The sequence below is a fragment of the Dreissena polymorpha genome, chromosome 2 (assembly GCF_020536995.1).
Source record: "Dreissena polymorpha isolate Duluth1 chromosome 2, UMN_Dpol_1.0, whole genome shotgun sequence".
Classification (NCBI taxonomy): domain Eukaryota; kingdom Metazoa; phylum Mollusca; class Bivalvia; order Myida; family Dreissenidae; genus Dreissena; species Dreissena polymorpha.
Window position 1 is genome coordinate 73,581,515 of NC_068356.1, and position 15,000 is coordinate 73,596,514.

Consider the following 15,000-nt stretch of genomic DNA (forward strand, 5'->3'; position numbering starts at 1 on the left):
GAATCATATTCATCAGCAAGTAAACTTACGCATCTGTTTATTTTCCTTTTATCGTATTTTGCATAACCGGAGCCATGGTCCTTTCTAGCGGAATAAGGTTTAAACTTAAGCTGTTCCTCATTCAAAATGTATAGCTGTTATAATGCAATTTTTCAAGACACGATATTTCCATCTTCGAATCTGCAGTGTTCATTATCATTTCTTATAAAGATGAACAATGGTATGTTTAACGTGTTGATAAAAGTTTTGTGCATATCGTATCGATAAAATGGATAAAACTTGTCTATTATTCATAACCATCTGAATATAAATAGTTGATAGTGTTTGTTTATTTTTGCAAACGTCGATAGTTCTATATCATTCTTTCTGGAAAATATCTGAAGTAACTTTGTCATAATATATTTGTTTGCTTGCATTTATAAAACATAATCACATATTTGTTGTAATAGCAATCCGGATTATTGCCACTCACGGACCCTATACAAACAATTATTTGTTAAGCATTATCATACAAACACGACAAAAAGTTTTGATAGTTTTACGTTTAGATCAAATAAACTGACTCACAAGTTTTAACTAAGTATTTGAATCAGATGGATTTGATTTAGAATCGTTTAAAATTATAAAGAAAAATACTAAATAATTGTTTTTAAAATTAATCAGCATTTACAGCCGAGCATTTTACATCGATAACAAAGTGTTCCTTTTTAACGCATCGGTCACAATCCACTGCGTAAGACGCACGATTTTGATAACAAAGACAAACGCATGGATCTGGTGAAAAATTGTCCAGTACGTACTTCTAAACGTTCTTTGACGTTTTAAATATAGTATGTGTCGATCAATGTAGTAGATAAATGCGTTATGTTGTTCTTTTTTGTTTAAAACATGTGTTATTTTTACGTGTTTAAGTTGCATGTATTATATGATTTATACCACTAACACAGAATTGCAATTTGCTCGTTTCTGTTATAAAGCTGTTTACAAATAACATATTTCAAAATGGTTATTATTATTTTTATAATATAATGAGTCAAGTGCAAAATGTTTGCAAAGTAAACGCAGATATTCACCGATCCATACTTTGATTTTCATTAAGTCACGTTAGATTAACTTAAATTTGCGATGTATTTGTGTATTCGTTTGTGCATGTCATATTGCACAACTTGTCTTACATTCGTCGAATCTGCCCAAGAAACGCTTCCGATGGGGTTTTTGTAAAAATTCGTGAGGTACTGCCTAATTAGCTTACATCCGCTTGTACCTTTAACGCTTGCTATGTCCTGCGTTCTTCAGATTCAGTGTGTGGCGCCAGACAATATGCTCGACGTTACAGACGTTTAGCAACAGGTCTTTATCGCGATTACACTTCATTGGATTGAACATACGCAGCAGGTTGTGCATAGCATGCGCATAAACCTTATGGAATCGACTTGGTATTAGCTGAATATAAGTCTTATGGCATCGCCAAAGTGTGCAATTATACACAAAGCATTTGTTTCAACTCGCCTTGCGCACAACAATCAAGAATTGATTCTTGATTTAAATTCCTGTCCGAGTGGAGTTTCATTATCTGTTTCCGACGAGAATAATGCACCTTCATGTAGTCGTTGCGCAGAGGCCCATGGCAGGGGAAGGCAAAATTCAGGTACACCATGACAGGGCGTAGTTGAAAGTAACACAGTCGGAAGATATTGTTCCTCCAGCATCCGCTTAAGTCTAACACACTTATAGTCCGCAGCGACTAAGCCCAGCAGAATAATGCAGGAAACTTTACAACTGTGGTGCATTGTTCCCGACTTTGTTTTCGTATTTGTCATACGCTTTCTTCAACTGTACCACGTGTGTGATGAAAATTCCATCCCCTGCTGCAGTTATCTGCAATCTGACACCATTCTTCTCTTTGGACAATGGAACATGGAACACCTAATTAACTCGTAACCTGGCAAACATCGTGTACACACTTCAAACTTTTTTTCCGGGACCCAGCATTCAAACTCGAGCACCACAAAGCATCGCTATTTTATTAAAAAAAACCACTATGAGTCCGGATTCAAATGGTCGTCTGTGTCTGTAAATTAAACACATCTTTATTTATCGTTTACTGTTCGATAATTATCATTCTTTTTTAAATATGACTGTAAAAGTATTTATTAACTGCCTCGTGTACTCCCATAACATTAGTATTTGTCCGACTACTGCCTTGTCCAGTACGAATATACATGTAGCATGACTAATTTAGTATGTTGACTTGTTTTGTAAAGTCAGATCTTATATTCTCAAAAGATCGATAATTTGATGAATACGTATTATGCAATTAAGAAATGTGATTAACAGAAACATAAATACACATGTCGCACTTAACTGTTAACATGTAATCCAACCATGAACGTACCTCTGTCTTTTCGAGATGCGAGGTGTAACCCACTAGATAATATTCGGAATCATATCTTGGTCCATCCTAAAGTACTTAAAATTGTCAGCTCGTTACTTCTGGTCCAGCTTCCTCCCTCATAAACGTGTCAACCTGTCAACCATTGGCTTGTGTGTGTATATCAGAGTGTATTTTCAGGTCCTACTTGACTCTTCACGAGGTCTTTGCAGCCCGACCTGCCAACAACCATTGGCTTTCTTTTAATCCATCCATATACACATCAATAATCTCACACTCATAACCTCAAATCACAATATAAAATACACAAAATGTCTATCGCAAGTTCGTTGTTTTGGTTTTAAGGTGTTTTTAACAGCCGCGCGAACGTAGCCTGCATAGGTGCCATACGTTGTTCTCAAATTAAGACAGTTTGCATTTCTTGAAGAGCAATTGCAAGTGAAGCAACGTGCGCACGGCCTAATGTGACAGAGGTTCGATGCACGATGTGCTGTCGCCGTGCGTCTGACGCGTGTTTGTGGCATAGGCTGAAACCGTGTTCGAAACAAGGATGCGTCGACTTAACGCATTGCTTCCATCAAGGTGTTGTTCACATACGTATGACAGACATGCATTAATCTTTCTATATTTACTCGAAACGTCCCATCAGAAAGACAATACATTCCTCAAAGAGTCTTTGCGGAGGGCGTTAGACCGTTTAAATATGTCTTAACATGAGCTCTTACAGTGATTTTTATAATACAACACTCGGCGAAAAGATTTTTTTAAAGATTCTTGTTTTAATTAGTTTATATCCCAATTACAGCTTGTTTCTACGTGACGGCATTTTTTAGCATTAAAACTATCCCACATTTTTAAGTTTCATATTCAGATCCACTGGAGTCGTTTTGAAAATTGAAAACATTCGTCATCCTTGCGTTGACTGGGCGTGCGTGCTCTTACAAATCTTTAGTAGCGCGTTTTTTAGGCCATATAAAATCGCGCGTCTTCTCAAAGGTTTACGTCTGAGGCCGTGGATTGTGATCAAGGCTTTAGATCCACAACCATCATCTGTAATATGTGAATATGATTGCAGATTATAAACTATTTGTTGTAATACGTGAATATGATTGAAGATATTAAACTATTTGTATCTGATTTATTTTCTATGTGCCTAAACGTGGAGCAGCAATCCTTTACACAGGTGCAAACCAAAAACTGATTTTATCTGCTTAATGCAATGCTGTGACCTCAATTTTAATCATATTTCAGTTTTATTTATATATTTTTCGTGTGTATATCTCTATCATGTTTGAACAGTAATTATTAACAAGCCTTTGATGAAGTAATTTGAGGTTGTGAGGATAGATTATTATCAGTCCGGGGTTTTAATAGTACTGTTTTTGAAATAGAGTTTGAAACATCTTTAAATTACATTTCAGAGTCAAATGATCCACTAATAAACGTTAGTCCGCTGTGTAAATCCAACTTGGTAGTTACTTGTAATGCGAGTAGTGGACTATACGGATATTGGACATTTTATAGAAGTCGCAATGGCTCTGAAGACATGGAAAACATAGGAAAGGTATCTGATAATGAACGAGAATGCGAAGTCACCACCCTAAAAACTACACAATCAACGCAGTGTATTTGCATCGACGCCAATCATGTCACGTGCAATATATTCGATTATATGATTGCTAAACCAGGTCACAGTTGGAAATGTGCTAGACATGTACATGGATCTTCACTTGTAAGCGTGTCCGATGTGATACCAATGGAAGGTAAACTTAAGAGCCATATTAACAAAACATTTATTACCTAACAAATTCCGTTAAAATGAGCTTCAACGTATTCGATTATGTCGCAAAGCAAGTTCTATTGTAAAATATCCGTATGCTCTTGTCTTACTATAAATGCATTTTCGTTGTTTATTTTCCGACGACGTTTCAGTTATCATTTTTATTTGTTTATGGCGGTCATAGATATAAATGAATGTACAACGACAACACAAACAGCAACACAAATCATAAAAAACGAAAGTAAAATGACTGAAAGTTTTGAGAATGAAACGAGCAAGGTTTCTACGACTGAAGTGATGTTGACAAAGACGGCAGGTATATTTACATCGTCATATAACTATAAAACCTGATAAAGTGTTATGTGTATCGACAATGAAATTAATACACGTTTGTTATATGCCATATTGTGTGAAAAAATATTTCTTTAAACTCTTAACTTGTAGTTTATTGCCTATGGATTGTTTTTATTTGTGTATACCATTTAACAAACGCGTATATCAAGCTTCAACATTTCAATTTATAGTACTATGTATACAAATAATATGTTTTGTGAAAGGAAAAGAAAACGGCATAACAACCGAAGAAAACGAACATAAGGAATCTCCTGCGAAACATGACAGTAAGAAACCGGAATATATTATTTATTTGTTTAGTGTTTGAATTGTTATTATAAAAATCGAACGGGACTGCAAGCTGGTCGACGCTAACATGCCTTCCAAATGGACACACAATAAAAGGCGTTTAAAACAGCGATAATTAATGTATTGTCGCTTTACAGCCGTAAAGGCTCAAGCGTTTTGCCAAACACATACAATTAATATTCAGAAATTTCAGAAGTATTATGGTATCAGTATGTATGATTAAACATTTGCACATTTTTTAAAGTGCACCATAAAAATCGTCAAATGTATGCCACTGGTGTTTTCATCAAAATGTTCGTGTTGCTTTCAGTTACGCATGTATCACTTATGATTGCCGGGTCGTTTGTTTTGTTTGGACTCATCGAAAGTAGCATTGGCTCATTTCCTAATGCATTGTCGAAAAAGAGGTGGTGCCTGTGATTAACGACCGTGTACTTTTAAAACTAGTACATGTAATACAAATACGCATTTTTCTATTACATCATTTAGATATTTTTATTTTTAAGACACAGAAGACTGAGAAGCTTAAAACAGTATAAAACCTTTGTATGTTTATTGTTCATTAATGTCATAATTGATATATTATCTATGTTAAATTGGAAGTTTTTTTTTATATTACATGTGTTTGGTCGGTCATATTTGTTTATGCATTGTAGTTTCACACGGATTGTGGTATACTGCGGAGTGTGAGTCACAAAAGGCTTTATAGGAGAGATCACGTGATGCTCATAAGTTGTTCGTAATCCCGAACACCTGTAAAAAAACGATATTGCAACAAATAGTAAAGGACCATAAGTAATCACTCGTGCATGTAGAGAAATGAACAAGTAAAAATGTATGCGTTTAGGTATTTTTACTACCGCACGTGAATCATTTCTTTATTTTTTAAGAATTATTTTATTATGTAAGACTAAAGTACTAACACTCTGATTAACACAATTTATTTTAAATCAAGAAAATCTGGACAATCGTTTAAAATAATGAATACAACTAATAGTTCTAGTTTAAAATAAACAATTATGATAAATTTATAATAATGATAATAATCAAATCTATGTTTACATTATCACCATTTAATTATAATAACAAAATACAAAATGTTTATTTAGTATACACTTGTCTTTCAATTCATTAATATCATTATGTTTACAAATAACTACACCCAAATATAACACTTAACAGAAACATACTTAAATAATATTAAATCATAATTATTATTAATAATAAACCCCGTCATTAGTTTGATGAAAGCATTATACATGACCTGTCATGAAAGGTATTTTAAACAAGTACAACAATTGCATTTGTTCGAGTCTCTTTCTCAACCTGAACAAATATTAAATGTTTACATCGCACAAACAGTGTAGGCACTAATTCATATTTTCTGTAAGGATATTTATTCGAAGAGATGTAAGCTGTGTTTGGTTAAATGTTATATACTATAATTATACAATTGAATTGCTATGTATAATTATGAATGACTGTGTTCTCAGTTTTATTATTTATCAAGATATGGTACATATATAGACCTCACTGAAGTTATCATTAACATTCTTGCAATCTAATCGTTAGTGTGGCTTCGCTTACTTACCACAACCTCCTTAAATCTAATGATCTCTTTCATTCAAGTTGTGTTCATATTTAAGACTCGTGTTATAGCACGAGCATTTTTATTTAAGTGTATGCCAATCGGAGTTAGGTTAAGTGCACAATCATTTTATAATACAGTCAATTGTGTTGGAAATGCCTTGTAAGGATCGCGAGTCAGTATCCACTTAACAATTATTTTATTTAACGTTTTAAAGTTATAATTAACTTCTTTTCCCGTTTCGTTCTTTGCGCCAACGACAAAAGTAAGCTCGTATATATTGTTAGTATGTTAACGACGCTTTACATTGAAGCGTGTTTCTTGATAGTGAACAGTCGGCTTTTTTTTTTTTCGAAAAACTACCATAACATAAATGAACCGGTTTATACCATTCAAATCATAGCTCTGCAGGCATTTGTAATTTCAAGTAAGTTAAATATTTGCAATGCATAATATATTAATTATGATTTAGAGGCGCGTTTTAAGGTTTGAATTCCGGGAATAAAGCTCCTTTTCGAGTTATCATTAACGTTATCATTGTTTCATTCTAGTTTATATATATTAAGGGTTTCTAAGTGAAATACACAGCCCACTAATGTATGCATGTTTAAGAATTAAAGTAAATATATTGATTTGCAAACCCCACTTGATGTATATTGAGTAGATGTAAGTTAATATTATTTTACATCCATTATGGATACACGCATTTTTTCGAATGTCATTAAACATGGTCCGCTTTGTTTGCATTTTTCAAATGTACGCATAATACTTATAAAGCAAAGTAGATATGTACGTTATTTGATTTTAATAAAAGCAATATGAGTTAAAAATCCCCTAAACCGCACAAAGTGCATTCGCTATAAATTTCCACGGAGGTGTCCAAATGTAACGTCAGTTGTCGTATTTTGACCTTTTTTAACATTGTGTCATTTTAAATATGATCAATTTGACTCAAGAGTTTACCGATTAGGCTAACAAAAAGTTTGCGATTCGCATTTATGAATTCAACACACTTGTTAGTTTAAACATATTTATTTCAAGCAATACAATTTGTTATTACATAGCATTACATGTAACATTTATACAATGAACATGTTTGAATAGGATTAGAACGAAAGACAATGTCTTATATAGTTCTTCTCCCTATACAAATACAATTACATGTTTTCAGGCGAACATGATCGGATTTTGATCATTAAACAATAATAACAGTTAAAGAAAGAGACAAACTCCGTGTATAGTGTTTGAATTGTAAAAATTAAATTTTAAGTTGACATATGGAGGTGAAGGAACGTGTGGTAGGGTTCTGGGAAGAAGATAAAGGTAGTTTTGAAATATTAGATAAGGGAAAAGAAGAGAAAAGGGTTGTGAGTCGTTCTATAGCTTATTACGAATCAAATCGCTTACTATTAACTAAAAATTTGTGAACAGCATCAGCTATTCTAATATTGGTAAGGTAGTCACGCGTGTTGTCTCCAAATAGAATTGTTTCAATGCAGGGGACGGAATAAACGGATATTGTGTTAAGAAGTTCGCCGCGGGCATGTGCATACTGAGTACATTCGAGAAAATAACGTGACGTCGTTTCCTGAAGTCCGCATACACATAATGGGGATGTAACAATAGTACGTCTAAAAAGATGGTCATTTAAGGCGCTACACTTTGTACGTAAACGCGTGTGTAATATTTGAGAGCGTCTTTCGCCGTACGAGAATATGGGATTTTGAATCGGTCGATCAATGTTAATACGCTTTTTGAAGGATTGGATAGATTCAGCGATTTGGGCGTCATCTGGAAGATTATTCCATTCGGATACAGTGGACGGTAAAAAGGAATTTAAATACAGTGACGTACGCGCTTGAATTGATTGGGGATGTGACGCATTTCTTAATGAGTAATTGCTACGCGACCCAACTGTTGCGGGAACAAGGGACTGTAAGTAGTTCGGACAATTGTTTGATTTCATTTTATACATTAATATTAGTTTATGTTTACGTCTTCGTTGACTAAGAGTTTCCCATCCTAATTCATTATAAAGTTCTTCAAATGAGACTAGACGCGTGCATCCGGCTGTTATTCGCGCGGCTTCAGTTTGTATTTTCTCTAGTTCATCTTTTTCGTATTGCGTACAATTGTCAAATACAGCGTCTGAGTACTCAATGATTGGTCTAATAAACGAAAAATATATTTTCTCGAGAGTTTTTCTATCAAGAATTGTTTTTAATCTACGCATTATATGAACTCGTGACCATGCCTTTTCCTTTATGAAGGATATATGCGCATGCCATGTACAGTCATTTGACATAAAAACACCTAAATGTTTATGGATATCAACAATTGGAATATTAATGTTTTGCATGGTCAATGGTGGATGATTTGGTTTATTTATTTTGCGAGAGATAATCATTGATTCGGATTTTGAAGGGTTAAAACAAACCATCCATTTGTTAGCCCAGCTAGAAATTTTGTCGATATCTGATTGCAGTACGGCTGCAGTTTCGTTAGGCGAATTAACGACCATGAAAAGACTGGTGTCATCAGCGAACAAATGTATGTGTGCATTTATGTCAGTAATTATGTCATTTATATATACTAAAAACATAAGTGGTCCTAGAATAGAACCTTGAGGGACTCCGGCGAGAATTTCAATAGGGGTTGATCCGGACGATCCCGGTAAGATTACTGTTTGTTTACGATCAGAAAGATAGTTAGACAAAAACGATAATAGTTTTTCTCGAATGCCTGCTTGTTTCAATTTACATAAAAGACCTTTGTGCCATACTTTATCAAAAGCTTTACTTATATCAAAGAATACAACCCTGACCTCAAGGCCATTATCTAGTGCTTTGCAAAATGTGTTGTAAATATATGTCAGCTGATTGACAGTGGAGTCACCAGGCAAAAAGCCAGATTGAGTGGGTGCAAAAAATGAATTTGCACGAAGAAAATTAAAAATGTGTTTATGCAGTATTCTTTCAAAGACCTTCTCGGTTGTATTAAGCAGTGATATGGGTCGATAATTTGAAGTTAAGGATGGATCGCCTTTTTTGTAAACTGGACACACATTTGCAAGTTTCCAACAAGAAGGCATTTTGCAAGTATTTAGACAAGAGTTAAACAAATCACACAAGGGGTAGCTTAATTGATGCATCGCCTCTTTTAAGATTCTATTATCTATTCCATCAGGACCAGACGCTTTTCCTACCTTTAGACATTTAATTGAGTCAATTACTTCCTCTTGTGTTATATGTATAGACTGAAGACTGTTCGTGTGTGTATGGTGCATTTGGGGAAGATCGTGATTTGCTTCGTCAAGTGAACACTGGCTAGCGAAATACTTGTTGAGCATATCCGCTTTACATGTATCATCCGCTACGAAACTATTGGTTTGTTCATCGTAAAGAGGTGGTATTGTGTTAGTTGTGTTAGAAGGGACAAATGTTCGCAGTGTCTTCCACCAGTCTTTAGCGGAAAGGTCTGATGACTTAAGTTTTTTAGCAATATTGTGAAAGTATTCAATTTTCGAGTTTCGTAATAGTAAAACAACCTCATTCCTTACACGACGGAAATTTGACCAGTGAATATCACTCTGAAATTGTTTTGCTTTTCGGTAAAGGCGCTTTCGTTGTCGAATTTTTTTCTTTATGTTATTGTTCATCCATGGAAGATCACGCAAACGGATACAAACATTTTTGTTCGGAATACATATACTTGCAATGTTCAATATTGTTTTAGTTAAATTATCTGCATATATATCAACATTTTCGGATTTATGTAGATCCCAATTAGTATCCGACATCATTTGTCGTAGTTTAGTATAATCTCCAATGTCATAGCGCCAGATATGTCGATAAAACGTTTTGTATCTGGGTTTTGTAAATTTTAATGTTACAAAAACAGGGCAGTGGTACCGAACGGTTTGGTCTAAAAAGGGTTCGCCTGTTCCAGAAAGTAGTACATTATTCCGATTACTTACAAAAATAAGATCAATAATGGATGATGTGTGTTCAGTATAATGTGTTGGTTCGTTAATGAGTTGCGTTAATTCATATTGTTGACATAAATCATTAATTTTCCGTGCAGACGGTTCAGCTAGAGCATTTATGTTAAAATCACCTGTTATAATAATATCATCTATTCGCGTGTCTCTGGCTAACCCTATAGACTCTTCAATGGAAATCATATATGATCTATCCGCACTAGGCGGTCTATAAAACACGCCAAACAAAATGGATTTATTTTTTGAGGGAAAAACTTCAATCCAAATACATTCAACATTATTCAGTTCAAGATCTTGTCTGCGTTTAAAGGCAATACTTTCATTTACGTATATAGCAACGCCACCGTGTGAATCGAATGCGCGATCCTTGCGAATTGGTTGGTGGAAACCGTCAAAGAGGAGATCAGCAGATAAAATAGAACTATTAAGCCATTTTTCGGTAAAACCATTTATGTCAAATCCTCGTCGTCCTGTGTAAAGAACATCAATTTTATGCACCAGACTTTGTATATTGTAATGTACAAAACGGATGTGGTTTGTTGCCGACGAATTTAGAAAGGAAGAAGAACTGCTTGTATCTGTGTTAGAAGATAGATCAGACAAAGTTGGCCCAGGGTTAGGATGAATATCACCTGATCGCAATAAGACTATAGAGATCCAATAACATGTTGCAGCATATACGAAACATTTTAGAAGCTTTTTGAGGAAAATAATATCCGTGTGTATGTTTTTTTCCTTTCAGAACACGTTTGCATGGATGTTCAATTCTCAGTGCTGTGTTCATAGACGTGTATACATAAATGTGTAATGAGAAAAGGCTTGTTATATTAAGCCATAATTGACATACATATAATAACACACTTGTTTTGAATTAAACGTTCCGTTGAGATTACGGCCTTCTATGCATTTTTGTTTGAGTAAATTGAGTAAATAGTGTTTATATGTAATGCTGTATTGCTATCTCTTATGACACTTGTTATTTGTAATAGGGGTTGACCATCTTTCGAAAGAAGCGTCACGCAATTCAACTAATAATCGAGACCAATTCATTAAATAATTTACCATCTGATGTAGTTTAGAGAAAATAAATATATTGTGGAAATGTATTTAATTGTTTCAAAATACGTGCCTGAGAATTCCGGATCTAGGTACATCAACTGCAAATATATATAAAGAACTTAATTTATAATTTTGGAGGTTAAAATAAATGTTTAAAACTTGCAGATATATATAAGAAGTAGTAATATTATTATTATTATTTTTTTATTATTATTATTATTATTATTATTATTATTATTATTATTATTATAATTAGTAGTAGTAATAGTAGTAGTAATAGCAGTGGTAGTAGTAGAAGTAGTAGTAGTAGTTGGAGTAGTAGTAGTAGTAGTAGTAGTAGTAGTAGTAGTAGTAGTTTCAATTAGGTCTAGGACGGATGTGGAGAGTGCTCGTTACGAATATTTGGACCCGGAAAGACGTGATATTGAATCCCAATACAACTCACTTGTTTAGCAAATATGTTATGGAATGTAAGTAATATGTATTATATATAAACAGCATAACATTCATAATATGACTACCGATCGTATAATAGGAGTTTTACAATGTAGATGTAGATTTGTTATGAGTGATATAAAAGAACGTTCGTAATGATTAAACACTATAAACAAAACGTCTGACATTATTTGTATGCTATTTCTATTGCTTCAACCAAAAAGTGGTAACTTAAAACACAGTCGCGATTCATACACTTGTGGCACATTATTATACTTAATTGTGACACATTATTATACAAAATTGTACATCGCATGCTATTTATCTTCTTTCCAAATTTGACAAACAGACATGTCAATGTCGACGAATTGTAACTGAAGTGCTAAGTTTCTCAATTAACCGACGGAATCGAATGCATCTTGATTTTTATATAGAACAGAACAGAATATTTTATTTTAGCTTAAGCATACAGCTCATCGCCATAAACATACATATGCAATCACAGCATGCGTGACAATTATATACAAAACATACATCCTTTTGAGGAAAGATCAATTTAAAAAGTAATGACATACATCATGTTTTAGTGAGAATGTCACATGGATGGGGTTAATACAAAGTGATCATGTAATGTTAACACGAAATTTAATAATTGTTACAAATATAACACTATTCTAAGCTTATTGTCTTTGTGGAAGATATATCATTTATACTACACATATAGCACATCTTCTCGTAACTTAAAGCATTTTAAACAAAAAATGGCAAGTTTTCTTATCACTATTTTGTTTGGACAATTAAGTAGTTCGATAAACTTGAACATACTAGGTCGTGATCTGTAATACTTTGGAATTAATGTATTCCTAATATCGGCATAATAAGGACAATTTATAACAAAGTGATATTCATCCTTATAGCTGTTGCTGTGAAGATAAAGTTTCTGCCAAAAAACCAACCAGCATTGTGTTGCAAGGATTCGTGAAATGGGATATTGTCGTGTCTCCTTTTAGTGTTTGAATTCTGCATGCATGACTTTTTTGCATAACAATAATTTTTGACATTTTAAGCTAATTATAAGTAGATTTATTGACTATTTGAATCAATATACATTTATATTTATAAATCGTTCACATATGCACTGAGATGAACCAATGAAATTGAAACAACAGTGTAACAGTTGTAATATGTTGGATGAGGTCGGTGAAGTATTTCTGAATACCCAATTGAACCATGACGCTTCCTTTGTATTTAAATATGCCGGCAGTTTTATATTAAAGTTCAATCTCCGTAGTCAACATCTTACCGCAAAAAGCTATTGAACAAACGCCGCTGTATGTACCAACATGTGACACCCTCTTGACATCGGTAATGAAGCACGTGGCTACACTAGAATCCGCGTTTTTCCATTTAAACATTGCCCGATAAATTGATGCACGCTAACCTTGGAAGATGTATGCGTTATTTAACTATTTAGGCCACATTTAGACTAACCTGTGAGGTTTTTTGTTTAATAAAAGCAAGAAAAATATTACACATACTGGTATGTTGTCATATTATTAATATGAACAAACAAACATTCGCACGCAAGTATGTTTATGGCTTTATACCCATATAAAATTGGAAATAGTTTTCTAAAAACACACGATCGGAAGTCTGAACCACTTGAGTTGAATCGCAACGTTTGACTGAATATTTCACAAATACTATGATAAACTTAAACGATTATAAACGTTGTCATGAAATGGATTCATTATGTGAAAAGCATTATAAATCAATGTTTACTGGATCTTTTTGAGAAATCCAATCTTTTCGCGAGTTGTTATTTTTGTTTTTTCTATAATATTGTAGTCATTTATGTATATACATAGAATTTACAAAGACATGCGCATGCAAAGTCTTAATTAACCATATATACTGTGTTTTAACTGTTTCATAACTATCTCTACACAAACTTAATTACAATTTAAAAAAAATATATAAAAAAACAACAGAAGAATTCCCCACGTCCACTCGTTAAAAACAAGGATTTAAAGCACACACTTAGGTTTTGGTATTGCATTATTCGAAACACTAAACTTATAAAATCATGGATGCGGCCAAATTTCTGGAAAGCTGTAATTAATTTACAACTATAATTTCAAAGAAATTATTAACCTTATTTTACAAGTGTTTGGTTACAGAAAGAATAATGTATATAGATATTTATTATAATTAGTAAATTTATTATTTGATTTGATTGTTTTTTCATTTAGTTAGTTATGTATTTTTCATTCATTCATTCATTTTTATGCATTTTGTCGAAATATGTTTATTAAATTGATAAAAAAGTATTAGTATTTGCGTATAAATTCATTTAATGAATTTCATTTTGTTAACCTAATTTAATATGAGTTTGTATTAATCTTATTTCTTTCTTTTTTAAAGAACATATTCTTTAAGTAACACATTTATGTTTTGATATGAGTAAATGTGTATATTTTAATATTCAACTTCGGTCGCTGAATGATGGTGATGATTGCGCCAACATCTAAAACAATTTTATTACGACACGGTGCTGTAGTACTGCGACTTCACTTCCTGATCTTAAAGTTGAATATATGCTGTTCAATGAATGATATGTTTTTTTCAAACAAAACGCATGACGATATGCTGTTCTGACATTACCAAAATGAAACTTTATGCTTCAGCAAAACATGTTGTTCATGGAATTGTGAAAACGTGTGAAATATGAGATATGGTTCTTATCAATAAATATGGTTTGATTTTTAGATATTATACACACGATTCATGCAACTATTGTCACACGTAGCTGACACTCGCAATTTATTATTATAGTAAATGCAGCGAATAATACAATGCATTAATTGAGGTTATTCTGCGCTTGAGTATGCACTAACTGAGAAGCAGAATTTAACCTGCCTCTGTTGCAAACATTCAAAAAATAAAGCAGGTTCGAATAAACTATCTCCGGCAACCGTAAGTACGTATTCCTACGCGCTAGAAATAAAAGATATTGCTTGTACTGTTTAAATAACAACACATTTAATATAGAAGACGAATACCACTTTGTATATATATGTCCTTGCTTTTCCGATTTAAGAAAA

The 15,000-nt window shown here is 33.3% G+C and overlaps 1 long non-coding RNA gene across 1 annotated transcript in view; it reads left to right on the top strand.

Annotated features, from left to right (window-relative positions):
• The window catches only part of LOC127867609 (uncharacterized), a 6,234-nt gene extending 463 nt beyond the window's left edge, over positions 1 to 5,771 (top strand). Inside the window, exons 2-4 of the long non-coding RNA XR_008043578.1 lie at positions 3,814 to 4,155; positions 4,357 to 4,488; positions 4,730 to 5,771. This is a non-coding gene — a long non-coding RNA (uncharacterized LOC127867609). The remainder of the gene's footprint in view (positions 1 to 3,813; positions 4,156 to 4,356; positions 4,489 to 4,729) is intronic.
• Positions 5,772 to 15,000: the final 9,229 nt, after the last annotated feature.